This window comes from Leptidea sinapis, chromosome 20 (assembly GCF_905404315.1).
Source record: "Leptidea sinapis chromosome 20, ilLepSina1.1, whole genome shotgun sequence".
Taxonomy (NCBI): Eukaryota; Metazoa; Arthropoda; class Insecta; order Lepidoptera; family Pieridae; genus Leptidea; species Leptidea sinapis.
Genome location: NC_066284.1, coordinates 8,997,064 through 9,010,382, shown reverse-complemented (window position 1 = coordinate 9,010,382; position 13,319 = coordinate 8,997,064). Strand labels below are relative to the sequence as shown.

At 33.0% G+C, this 13,319-nt stretch overlaps 1 protein-coding gene across 1 annotated transcript in view; it reads left to right on the top strand.

The window, feature by feature from the left end:
• The window catches only part of LOC126970179 (uncharacterized), a 31,988-nt gene that overhangs the window by 541 nt on the left and 18,128 nt on the right, over nt 1-13,319 (top strand). The gene's annotated exons all lie outside the window — the stretch shown is intronic.

Here is a 13,319-nt window from a genome sequence, read left to right as displayed (position 1 = left end):
AGCTCTTTATCTTTCGCGTATTGAATGAGTCTAAACTGTGACGCTCGGTAAAGTCGGCTCGAGTAGACCAGAGTATTTATACAAAATTTTAATTAAAAATATTTTAAAAAACTTTATCAATACAAAAGAAAATCTGTTTAGTATTATCTCGCTATGATAGTATTTTCACTTCTGTCGTGTGTTAAGTGTTTTGCTGGACATACTCAACGGGATTTCTATTTATCGATATTGGTTCAGGTACACTTTTGTTCTATGTGTGTTCCTTGTCAAACCTACCTTGAGACTTTCCGTCTAATCCTTGAAGTATAATAAAATAAGGTTGGTTGAATTGTTAGAGAAAATGATAAGAGCGTCTGCTAATCTCAATTGCATGTGGTATTCACTTAACAGTAAATATTAACATATTTAAACCATATGTTTCCCATTTTAGCGGTCGTATTATTTCTCCATGGACTGCTAAGAACAGCTTGGGTGATAGTGAGTCTCCTTGGTTGATTGTAATTTATTTATTCAAAAAGGCCAACTACCAACTAAATACAATTTATTGATTTATGCACTAAGTATTAAAGTAAAATAATTAAAATGTAAGTACTTAAATGATATGTAGGCACAATATTACAATATTAAATACATGTGATATCTTTCACAAGTAGTAAACAGTCAGCCACGCATGGTTTTAGCTCCTTAGATCTTGAATATAAAACCAGTAGCTAACGAACACACTGACAAATCAAACTTGGTTACACATAGAACTGTAAGGTTTTCGACTAGTATATTCTAACGCTATGATTAGAACACAGACCTAAAATAAGGGTTAGTATAATTACGTAATTATGCATCCCTACTCTATGGTATAATATAATAATGACATTGATGTAAGCTCGTGTATAATCAATGTGTCAACGTAACATAATACTTTATTAACACGAGTATAATAGTTTCTCTTTGAGTCCGTAATTTGAATAGAAATCCCCGATAAATGGACATTCTAAAATTATATTATGAACCTCCATATTCACTCCGTTTTAATTAATGTGTATTGTGATATGCGCGAACAGTATCAGATTTTAATTATGTTATATTATTTTGTATGATATCATGTTAACTTGTAATGTAAATATTTTTTTTTCCTACCTTGATGACAAACTCCGTTTAAGTCCCTAGTACGAGGGACAAAAGTGGCCGATTCACTCCCGGCTAGACGACTTTTGTCCCTCGTACTTGGGACTTAAACGGAGTTTTTCATCAAAGTGGGAAAAAAATAATATTTACATTATATCATACACAAGAATATATCATAATTAAAATCTGATAGTGTTCGTCTACGCAACAAAATATCGTATACGCAACGTGAGATAAGCAGGACATTGCCACACGCGATGTCAATCAATTACCTACTTTTCTCCCTAAGTGCGTAATATACTATTTTTTATGGAAGATGGTTAGGTTCGGTTAGATTGTTAAGAGGGTAGCGCTCGTTTGCATGAACTTTAGTGCCTATGGTGGGTACCTACAGAGTTATTCTGAACCAAAAAAAATCATGGTTTAAAGTATGATGTAAAACCAATGTACACTTTAAAATAGGTATCGTATATCGCATAATTAAGAAAGTAGGTACAATACTTCGTACTACGTAGTTAATTCTCAATAGATAACACTCATTGTAATAGTTTTAGCATAAACGGAGGAAATATTATTTGTATCTCTACTCGTCGTAAAAAAAAACACAAAACAACGGCATGGGATTGCATATAAAATTCAAATATCGTTTGCTGTTGCGAATTACAATTCAAGTATAACTAAAAGTACCTACTCTGTGGGTGGTATTTTTTGACGTTCAATAAGTGATTTTAAATCTTATTTTGAATGAAAATATTTGAATTTGAAATTAGAATTTTTGGTATTTATTACGCAAAAGATGATACTGATTGAAACCATAGAGTTGGCGAGTTGTTTCGATTCGATTGTAATTGGTTAACGAGATAATATGTTCCGAAGAAAAATCGATCTTTTTAAATATACTATGAAGATGCCACTCTTAATCGATAATGATTCGATTAATAGCGATTGATTTTATTATATCAATAATTTAAGTATTGTTAAAATAAAAAAATACTCGGAATTTTACAAAAACTGAAACACTTTATTTTTAGTCCCAAACTAAATGTTACAATGTAACTTATATTATAAAATATGTTTTTATCTGACACAACGATTTGCCGGTGTATGGTCCCTTAATATTTCAAAAGTTCTCGAGGCAAAAAGTCTCAAAAAATTATTGGCCAGTACGTAATTACATTCAAATCTAAATATAAACTGTCTTTTGTAGTGTAATGCCCCGATTTTTCGAAAAAGGAATAAAACAATTTTCTTGGTAATGCTTCGACTTTTCTAAGCTTACTCTAATTAACTATGGGTATCGTTAATATTATAAACAGCCAATGACTGTCGTCCATTATATTTTTTTATTATTTTACACTGTAAAATATAATTTACAGCATCACTCGTATTTGTCATCCGTTAAATCGTGCAATATATCTATCGAGTGCAACTTCCTGCTGTCGAACCTTGAGGTGAACATGCAAAATGTTTTGCAATTTCTTCTCATTTTGCTCAAATTTACCGTAATAACGATAGATGGTAAAATGTACAAGTTTTGATATTCATAAGTGTAATTTTCTGACCTACAATAATACTTTATTTTGAGTTTCAGCACTGGAGGCACTAGTTACAATCATGTATAGTCCATTCATTTTGACACAAGGAAAAATTTGTATATTTACCCGACATTCATCTTTTTACCTAGAGTTTCTTTAGACATAGACTTTACCGGGAAACAGTATACAAATACTTAACATGCTTTAATATTTTGCATATCCATGCCTCCCTCTATTCTTATTATAAATTCATGATTTTGCAGACCCTACTCTCAAAATAAACCGACATTCGATTTCAGTGTTAGATAGGGTATTGTGAGGAAATCTCCAGAGAATACTGTTCGTTTGTATCACAGAACACAGAAAGTTGTATCATGTTTTCAATGTCAATTTAGGTAGAGTATATTATTTAGATAACATTATGCTTTGGCTTATAAGAAGCCACATAGCCGATAAGAATAAAGTAAAGTAATATAAAACTTTTCAACAAAAGTTGCCTGTCCAAACGTTGCTTCAGCAAAAGCAAACAAAAACTGATTATAATTGCGGGAGACAGAGGAAACTATGGTGATATAAATTTATTACATATGTATACGAAGAGTCCAAGAAAAAAATTCGACTATAGCACAAGCATTGGTAAAATAAAATAATAAATAAAAAAAAACGATCATCATCATCGATTTTGGCATCTTATACAAGGTCTTGACGTGACGTTCGCAGATACAGGAGAACTTATACTTAGTAAAGTTATAATGCTAAGAATTACGATTGTTTGTTTGAACGCACTAGTCTGGGGTCACGGTGGTGCCCCCGCCAGGTCGAGAAAAAACAAGAGGCATGGCCGTACCATCCTTTTCTCGAAGCAGTTCAGGCCATTTTCAACCTCCTATAACTTCGTTGTGGATAAAATTAGAAGCCTGACTAGGTTTGTCTATTGTTATATTATTATCATCAGTCTGACCTGACTTATGGACAGTTTATCTATTTTTTATAAACATAAAAGATTTTTAATAATATACGGTCACTGTAAGATGATGTACGGTTATCTAATTACGTAATAGCTTCAGGGAGAAGGAGCCTTAAGTAGGGACTAAATAAATTGACCGACTAGGTAATACTTAAATATTGTATTACATACATGTAAATGGATCTCACAGCTTTTTATGGTACAAGAACTGAGTTGCGAGACTTGGTTGTTTTACAAGTGATGTTTTTGATCTTTGGTTCTACCGAATTCGATTAATTATTTTTATATATGATAACATCAGGCTACCAACACGCCTCAGTTATTCTTAAACATAATTTTTTTGAAGAAAGTCGGAGCGTTCCTGAACTGTTTTATCCGCGTAGTATTGCGTAATGGTTAGTTATAAGTAAGTCAATACAAAAATGTTGATCCTTAGTAACACTTTTACAATATCTGTGATACATTTCAAGCCAATTTTTAATACCTACTTTACCTACTTATTTCTTACAAATAACCAAATACAAATTAAAGACTCCGTTACACACCAACAGACACACAGATGCCAAACTAATAAAAGTAAGACCGACTATTTAAATTATCGCTTTGTCATCGGCGCTTGGTTAGTGTGCTAAGTTCCACTTCAATCCGACGTTTAGTGGGTGAAAATTACGTTCAAGACTCCGTTACATTGTAGATACAAGATGGGCACTAGATTCGCTGTCAGCGTATTTGATGAAGTAATAGTTTGTGACATGTATTATGTTTTCATGATTTCGTTCTGGACGATTTGTATAATCTAATAGACAACAACGTCCCATCCCACATAATTGAATTCGCAAACTCACATCAATATTTTTTTCTTTATTATTGTATTTTTATTTTTTATATACCTTTCATTGTATAAATTTAACATTTACATAACTTTATTTAGCCTTTACTTATTATATAAATTTTAACTTTTTGTACGCCTTGTATTTATGTACATGCTGTAACTGCCTATAAATATAATTATGTGTATCCCTAGCACCTAAGACTTGTTTAATGTTATCACATGTAATTCTGTTGGTAGTTCATAACTTAATAAAAAAAAATCTGAATTCTTTCCAACAGTCAGAATTTCTTCAATTAGAATTCAAATTATACAGTATTGCACAATGTCAATGTCCTTCGCACGACACGCCACAAGTTAGGATATCATCCTCACCATCTGGATGTGTGGCGGTCCTCCACAGTGCGGTTTTCAAGGAGCTTTCTTCCACGTACTACAAAGCTGTGGAATGAGCTTCCTTGTGCGGTGTTTCCGGGACGATACGACATGGGTACCTTCAAAAAAAGCGCGTACACCTTCCTTAAAGGCCGGCAACGCTCCTGTGATTCCTCTGGTGTTGCAAGAGATTGTGAGCGGCGGTGATCACTTAACAACAGGTGACACGTACGCTCGTTTGTCCTCCTATTCCATAAAAAAAAATGTCATCCATTGTTTGTTGGGAGCCGATGAACTGGGTACAAACAAAAAAATCGCATACGCGAAAGGGATAGTAGGAATTGTAGTGTATCTCACTTACTCTCAATACCAATCAAATTTATGTGTCTCTGTCACATTATTATTGTTAATTTAGGATTTGTTCCTCATTCGCCCCGCAAAGTTTCTTCCCACACAATAAATTCTTTTTTCGATCTAGATTTGATTCCTATTTCGTGTCTAAAATAGGAATAATGTATAATTTATTATTTTATTCTTGTTTAGTCTCAACTTTTGTTCTTTATTCGCCAACATGTTTTGTACGGACAGCATACAAAATATTTTAATTAATCTTATATTTGACACTGAATATTATTAATGAACTCAACAAGTAAGTGCTCAATACCAGAAATCAATTAGTGGCAACAGGAGCCTTTTTAACCGTTAAATGCATACAATATAATACTTTTGTTTTTAAAACTCAATATTTTTATGTGCCCTCTGGACAAGCAAGTTTATGACTTTACCTTTACAAGCAGGTAAGTCATAAGGTAAAGTCGTTTGGTCTCGGGTAAGCTATTGCTCTTATATATATTTAGAATATTGTTGTAATTCACCTTTTTTTCTGGGTAAAACAATATTTTATGAAGTGACCCGAAACAGGAATAAAAATAAACGTGGGACGAAACAGGAATGTGGGACAAAAACTAGAGGCGAAACAGGAACAAATCTAATTTAGTGACGCATCTATTGTCCATCTTCTATCTACGCCTTACATATATATATACCAAGCTTATAAAAGCGTGATAAAAAGATATCTTTTTAATGTAATAATAAACATATGTTTATAACATTCTATGACATATATATAATACAGAATAACTTTATAAAAATTAATCAAGCGCTTCTAGTAATTTATGTGTAATCTCGGTATAACTTATTATTATATACACACTAACTGACCCAGCAAAGGTTGTATTGCCATATAAAGTAATAAGAAAAACATCAATAATTAAAATTTGTGGGGTACAAAAAATAAATGACGACCGAATCTCAGACGTACCAAATATTAAATCGTACATAAAATCTACCAAAGTAGCTAAAATTAAGTTTGTGTCTTACCTCCGTAGAAAGTTAGAAAGATATAAGGATTCTAAATAGTTATTCATTTTAAACCATTCTTTCAATTTGATTTCTAAACGAAGGGACAGATCAAAGGAAAAACACTATTGTTGTTTTTATTTAATTCCGTGCATTTTCATATTTATTCACCTTTTATACCTTCTCTGGACTTCCACAAATAATTCAAGACCAAAAGAAGCCAAATCGATCCAGCCGTTGTCGAGTTTTAGCGAGACTAACTTTGCAATTCATTTTTATATATATAGATTATCCCCTTGAATAAAATTCTTATAAGATCAAGGGTAATGCTTTCCCATCACCTCGTGACTAAACTAATTTGTCTTGACAACGTGAGACGGTTTAATTGCATAAGCTTAGCTCATCCCCTGTGTAGCTTAAGAGATATTTAATAATAATTATAGTATAAAATAACAATTTCATTTTCCTTACCGATTGGGCGATGAATTTGAATAAAAAAGCGAAAACAGTTTACCTATGGTCATTTATTTATTACTTATTTATTGCAACAAAGGATACACTAATATTGACAAAAATACAAGCTGAGTGCTACTTCAATTATAGGCGCAAAAAACATTCATAATTAAGAATCAAATAAGAAATACTTTGATGCTTAAAAAAATTTAATCACAATTATGTCATACGTTAAAAGTTGACTCACAATTAAATTAATTATATTAAATTAAATTACCAACATTTACCAACAAAAGATAATATTGAATAGAATAAATAATATACATATAGATACATTAATTACAGCAAATTAACTCATTAAAATTATGCCATGAATAGATTCCATTTTGACTTTTGAGATTTCATAATATTTACTATCAGTTTAAAGAACTTTAATTTCTCATTAAGACTGTCGTCACTTACATGACAAAACATAAAGCGGTGAGTGAGAGGCGAATTTGCTCATTGCTGCTTTCCGGTTTTTAAGGCGGTGGTCCAAGTTACGAGATATAGTTTATTGTTATTATGATTATTTGCTTTGTAAATGATATAGCAGCCTGTTTTTGAAGATGTTGAGCGAAATCGCTTCTCTAACAGTTTTCGGAAGCTTATTATCTCAAAAGAATGCATAAATTCACTTACTGTTATAATTAAACTTTGTAATAATATGCATATAATGCTGGAAATCGTAGTATATAAGCGTATCTATACATAATGATTACTATATGCGGAAAAATATAATAAGGTATTCCATGAGTTAATATAAAATAGCGAATGAAAATAATGCCTACACTGTCCTGTTGTTCAATGGGCGTGTTTGTTTACTACGGTCTCGTTGCAAAAATGTAATGTATTTTGGTAGGTTGTTATACAACTTTGCTCCTTCAGACCTTATATTTCTTTAAGCTGGGGTTTGGAACTATCAAAAACATTGCCACTAATGGCTGATTTATATAAATCAAATCAGAATCACTTTATACATTTAGGTCTTCAGGTTCATTAATCGTAAGATATAAGCCCCTATAACCACACCCAATGCACACACCTTACATACCTTATTTCTTACTATACATACTTTTTAGATATACTTCTTAGAAGTTAGACTTTGATTGTCTGTAAATAAAGTAATATATATTAATAAGCTATGGAAGAGCGGAGTCTTCTAACACAGGCGCTATAGTGCTTAAAAGGAGGATCCAATCATGAATATTGATTTATGTACATACTTGATAAAGAAAATAAACATTTTGTATTTGTAGGTTTATTATTAGGGTGTCATAAAAACTGGATTATTAAAAGTATTTTTATATACGTTTCTTCTATACGTTAGACATACATAGACAATTATTAATGCTAGTTTATTTTAGCTTCAAAAATAGAGAAGATATGAACTGAGGCCAAAACCTCGTCACGGCCCTTTTTGGCCGGTTGATGGGAAATTTAAACTAAAAAAAAAGGTTAACAAAAAATATATAACATTGTTATAAGGCTTTTAATTGTTACCAGCTCTTACACTATAATAGAGGACAAACAATTTAGAAAGCTTTTAAGGTATCCATATAAGTTAAGTTTAAATCATGGTTTAATCTCGCTGCACGGTGCTCCCGCGTTCAACGTGTTTAATATTATTAGAAAAGTGCGTTTTCTGATTTTGTGGGTACCGGTGGATTGATCTGTCACGGTCGGTACTGTAACGTTGTTTCGTGCAGTCAGCGCGAATAAATTAATTAAGGGTCGTACGAATTAGCCAAAACAAACTTCACCACAGAAATTTAAATTGTGTAATTATATACTTTTTATTTTGGACCAACACTCTCTAAGTCTCAAAATACCCTATAAGTCAAGCGGTCTAGACAATATTTTTCTAGCGCTTCTTCGAAAGGGCTTGGACATATTACTACAAGATATTACAGGTAACATTTCCCTGGGGCCATCTTCCAGAACAATGGAGTTAGGCTAAAGTACTATTTATACCCAAGGCAGGCAGAAAGGACTGCTTCCTGCCAAACTCCTTCAGGGCCATAAACCTTACCTCCTTTCTCCTGAAGATTATCGACAAAGTCTAATTAAGAATAAGCCTATTCATAGTTCCCAACACGTACTGTAGATCTAGGTCTACAGAAACGGCTCTTCTACAACTTGTGGATAGAGTCGAGAAGGCGATACAAGACCAACAAATAGCACTCTGTATGTTCCTAGATATTGAGGGCGCTTTTGATAATACCCCGACATTCACAATAGGCAAGGGACTAATAAATAAAAAAAATAGGATAACAGTATTGCTCCAAATAATATTGTATTGTATCTCGGCACTTTCCAACATTCCACAGACAAATTTGATATTTTTATAATGCGACCATTTCATTTCCAAAGCTTATAAAAGATAATATGACGTAAGCAACATAAAATAATAAATGTGTCTTAATTAACATCTCCTTATTTGAAGTCAGTTCAAAATAATATTTATTTCCTCATCTAAATTAATGAAGGAATAAGGGGAAAAGGTTCTGATTGAGATGTTGTTTTCTTGGCAAAAATATTGCTTGAAGACTCTCTAACAATGAATTTCTTTGTTGAAAATTCTTTGAAAAGGCCTAATGAAGGAGCGACGAGAATAACAAGGATGACGGAACTAAACTAAGAGATAGAGGAGGGGGGAGGGGTGAGGTATTCCTTGAAAACTTTTGTTATGAAAATATTTTTCTACGCAGCGAGTGAAATGAATCTCTTTTTGAATGATCTGGTAGCTTTTGTTAGCGTGGAATATTTAGTGTTAAATCAAATTTATTTTATTAAACAGTGGTAGCCTCAACTCTTTCCGTAAGCTTATAAACTATTAGCTAGTCTCGCTACTTTACCTGTGTGTAGTCACTATCTAGAAGTGTTATTATAAAGCGCTATCTTTCTGCGTACTATGATTGAACGCAATCTGGCTTAGTGTACTCAAACATACACAAGTGTGTACTGAAAGTAGATTGGCTTTAAATATATACAGCATTTTGAATAAATTAAGTTTTAACAAACACGGAGATAGTAATATTTCTAACTTAAAAAATGTTTACATTGAGTTTTTAAAATGGCCATTTCAAAAAGAGCATAACAGTCTTTCGATTCAAGTTCATATAAAAACTTATGTTTTTCCTGAATCTCTTTTTATAATATTTATAATTTAGTTCATGGATGACAGCAATTTTTTTTTAAGTTTAATGACAACAGATTAAATGACGTCTTTACTACTGGGTTAGGTCTAGTTTGTTAGGTGACTCTTCTAAAAAGGGATCCTAGAAAATATACATAACTCAAGGCAACGTTCAAAAGAATTGTAAAAAACTAGTTCATGTGGTAAAGATTACTCGTAAGTGAATAATTAGGGACTACGCGCACTTATTCAGCTCTTTTCAGCTTTTGTCCATAGAAAACAACAATTTTGTATGGAGACGTGTACGCGTCGATTCAGCTTTCCGCGTCCATTCTGCTTTCGCGGCAAACCAGCACAAAATGAGGATAAATGTGTTTTTATTATGCGAATGCTATAGAGAGCGTCCGGCGCTGTTCCGCCGCGGACAGCGCTGTTCGCCGTCGAATGCGGCGGAACACCTCTTTACAGGGATGGTTCGCGATGCCTTGTCGACAAGTTGCGACCTGTATTGTTCCTGCATTGGTCATTATGCACGCAAAGATTAAAGAGTGCAGACGTGATTTAATGTTATTATTCTCATTCTTACGACGCCGTACGCGGCTGATAGAAGCAGAGCTGCATAAGTGTGACCAAAATCGTTCAGCGAAACGCGAATGGAGCTGAATAAGTGCGCGTAGTACAGTCCCTTAAGCACCATGTATTACTCGAGAGAATGTGTAATTCCCATACACCCATACAAAATTCACCCTTGGTGAAAAACTTTGCTGTAACAAAATGCCGTAAACCTGAGTAAGAGGTTGATTTTTTATAGGAATAATAAATACAATGGCTGATGTGACGTCATGTAACAAAGCGTCTTCAATGCGTGAACCTCAGAATTGATTGTAGATAGAAACGTGATTGATGTTCTGATCAAACTGTTATTAGGGTATTATTCATGAATAATAATTTTATATGATGATTGCTTTTGAGATTAACGTTGTTCAGTAAATCAGATCACCAAGAATACACTGAATGAATGTAGAGCGAGGCCCGGAACCTAATTTATACTTCTAAAGATTAAAATAAGAAAAAATAAACAAGTAAACAAGTTGCTTACGTAACAGCTAGTTTTGTCATTCTCGACCTTAGTGCGTGAGACATAAGGTTGAGATTCAACGCTAGAAGGTCTTCTTCTCAATCGGTCACTCTTGTCAGAGTGGTCGTAGCTGCTAAGTCTCCTTAGGTTTGGATCGCACTGAATCCCGCGTGACGCTCCTCCACTTTTGGGGGTTTGTAGCATTGTGGAAGCACTACACCACCGTTGTCTGGGTCAATGTTTTGATTAGATCCGTCCATCGCGTGGGTGAGCGTCGTCTCGCTCTTTTCCCCCCCACCTGGCCCCGCACTATCAACAGCTCAATCGATCCTTCATTTCTGGAGATGTGACCAAAGAACTTCAGAATTCGTAGTTGCACAGTGAACGATAGACTTTCTTTTATCTTCAGTTCTTTCACGATGGAATTGTTGGTAGTAGGTTACCTATTGAATTTTATGAACAACCTTAAAGTAATCACCATAACAATACCAATAATATATTGATATATGTATATATATAGGGTGTGTCGAAATCATTTCAGAATTTACAGATTAAAATAAATCACTTTAATTGCTTTTCCTCATTCGAATAGCGTATTCCACGTTGTAATAATACCAGAGTGCTGTTTTAACCAGATTAATTAATGCTTTTGGTAAATATTTTGCCATATAAATAGGATTTACCTAAGCCTCAGAGCATTTTAGCCCAACGTTGTTCTCTAGCATAACGTTATTAATGGATTACGCAGATTAAACTGGAGGAACAAAGCATAAAATAGAAAATATTATTTTACTTTGCGTATTACATCGTGTTGTTGGTCTTTGTTAAACATTTTATCGTAAACATGTGGACCTTAAATCATTTCTACATCTAGATAGACAATCACAGCTGTGAAAACGACGAAAAAAATTGAGTTTACAACTAACAACTAACTAACGCATTGGGAGGGTCCTTTGCAGAAGAAGAAGAATATGGGTACTAATACCATAACGGCGCCTATTTCTGCCGTGAAGCAGTAATGTGTAAACATTACTGTGTTTCGGTCTGAAGGGCGCCGTAGCTAGTGAAATTACTGGGCAAATGAGACTTAACATCTTATGTCTCAAGGTGACGAGCGTATCTATCAGATTATTTTTATGGAGATTGATAAATCTTAAGTTTTGTCAAAAAATAAAATTTCTGAACAAAAAATATAGTTTATCAGAAAGCTTTTAATTGGTTAACAGACTGTATCATAACTGTGTGTGTCCGCCAATAGCAAGTTGAAACCTTATAAAGTAGCCAGTATTTTGGGAAAACTCTGTTTTGTAAATAAGAAAAATCATGTGTAATAATCGAAAATAATAATCAATTTTTTTTTATTTGTTTTAATAAAAAAAGGATTCCTTTTGTTTGTTGTAAGTTGACTTTATACAAAAGTTTAGGTCTTTTATTTATCCGTTGAGGCAGTACGAAGCCTGCCGGGTCAGCTAGTCTTAAATATAAAATTCTCGTGTCACAATGTTAGTTACCTTACTCCTCCGAAACGGCTTTACTGATTTTTACCAAATTAATTTTTTTTGGGCGTAATTTTTTGTTTTTATTTTTATATGATACAACATTAAAAATACATGCAACCCTAAATTTTGAACCCTCTACGATCAACCCCTATTTTTCTATCGCGATTTTTATATTATTCTGTTCCATTCACAATTCCGCTATAGGGTTATGGCAATGGATCAATACTTACAATAATTGTATTACGATACATTTGGTTGGTCTGAGAATCGGTTGCATCTACTTTTTACACCCCAAAAATTTGTTTATTACTTTATATGGCAATACAACGTTTGCTGGGTCAGCTAGTATTAGATATACTATCTAATATATAAAATTCTCGTGTCACGGTGTGCGGGACCGAACTCCTCCAAAACGGCTTGACCGATTCTCATAAAATTTTGAGTGCATATTGGGTAGGTCTGAGAATCGGACAACATCTATTTTTCATCCCCCTAAATGTTAAGGTTTTACACGAAATTTAATTTTTTAATTTTTTGACTTTTTTTTTAAATTTGTTTGATTATGAGACAGCATTGAAAAATACATACAACTTCAAATTTTCACCCATCTACGATCAACAGTTACTTTTGTATCGCGATTTTAATATCGGCAATACAACGTTTGCTGGGACAGCTAGTATATATATATCTATATATATCTCTTGCTTGCTATAGCTATAGAGTATCTAGACGTGTAAATTATCCGATTTTTTCTTAAATCGATTAATTTTCTTCAAAAGCAAACAAAGAAAAATGAGAAATATAATTATAAAAAATTGTAGTAAAGGTGTGAAAGACTTACAAAATCACATTCTTAACAAAAATATTATAAAAATAATCCTTTTATTACGTTATAGGTTATATATGTTGTTATACGCTTTTTTT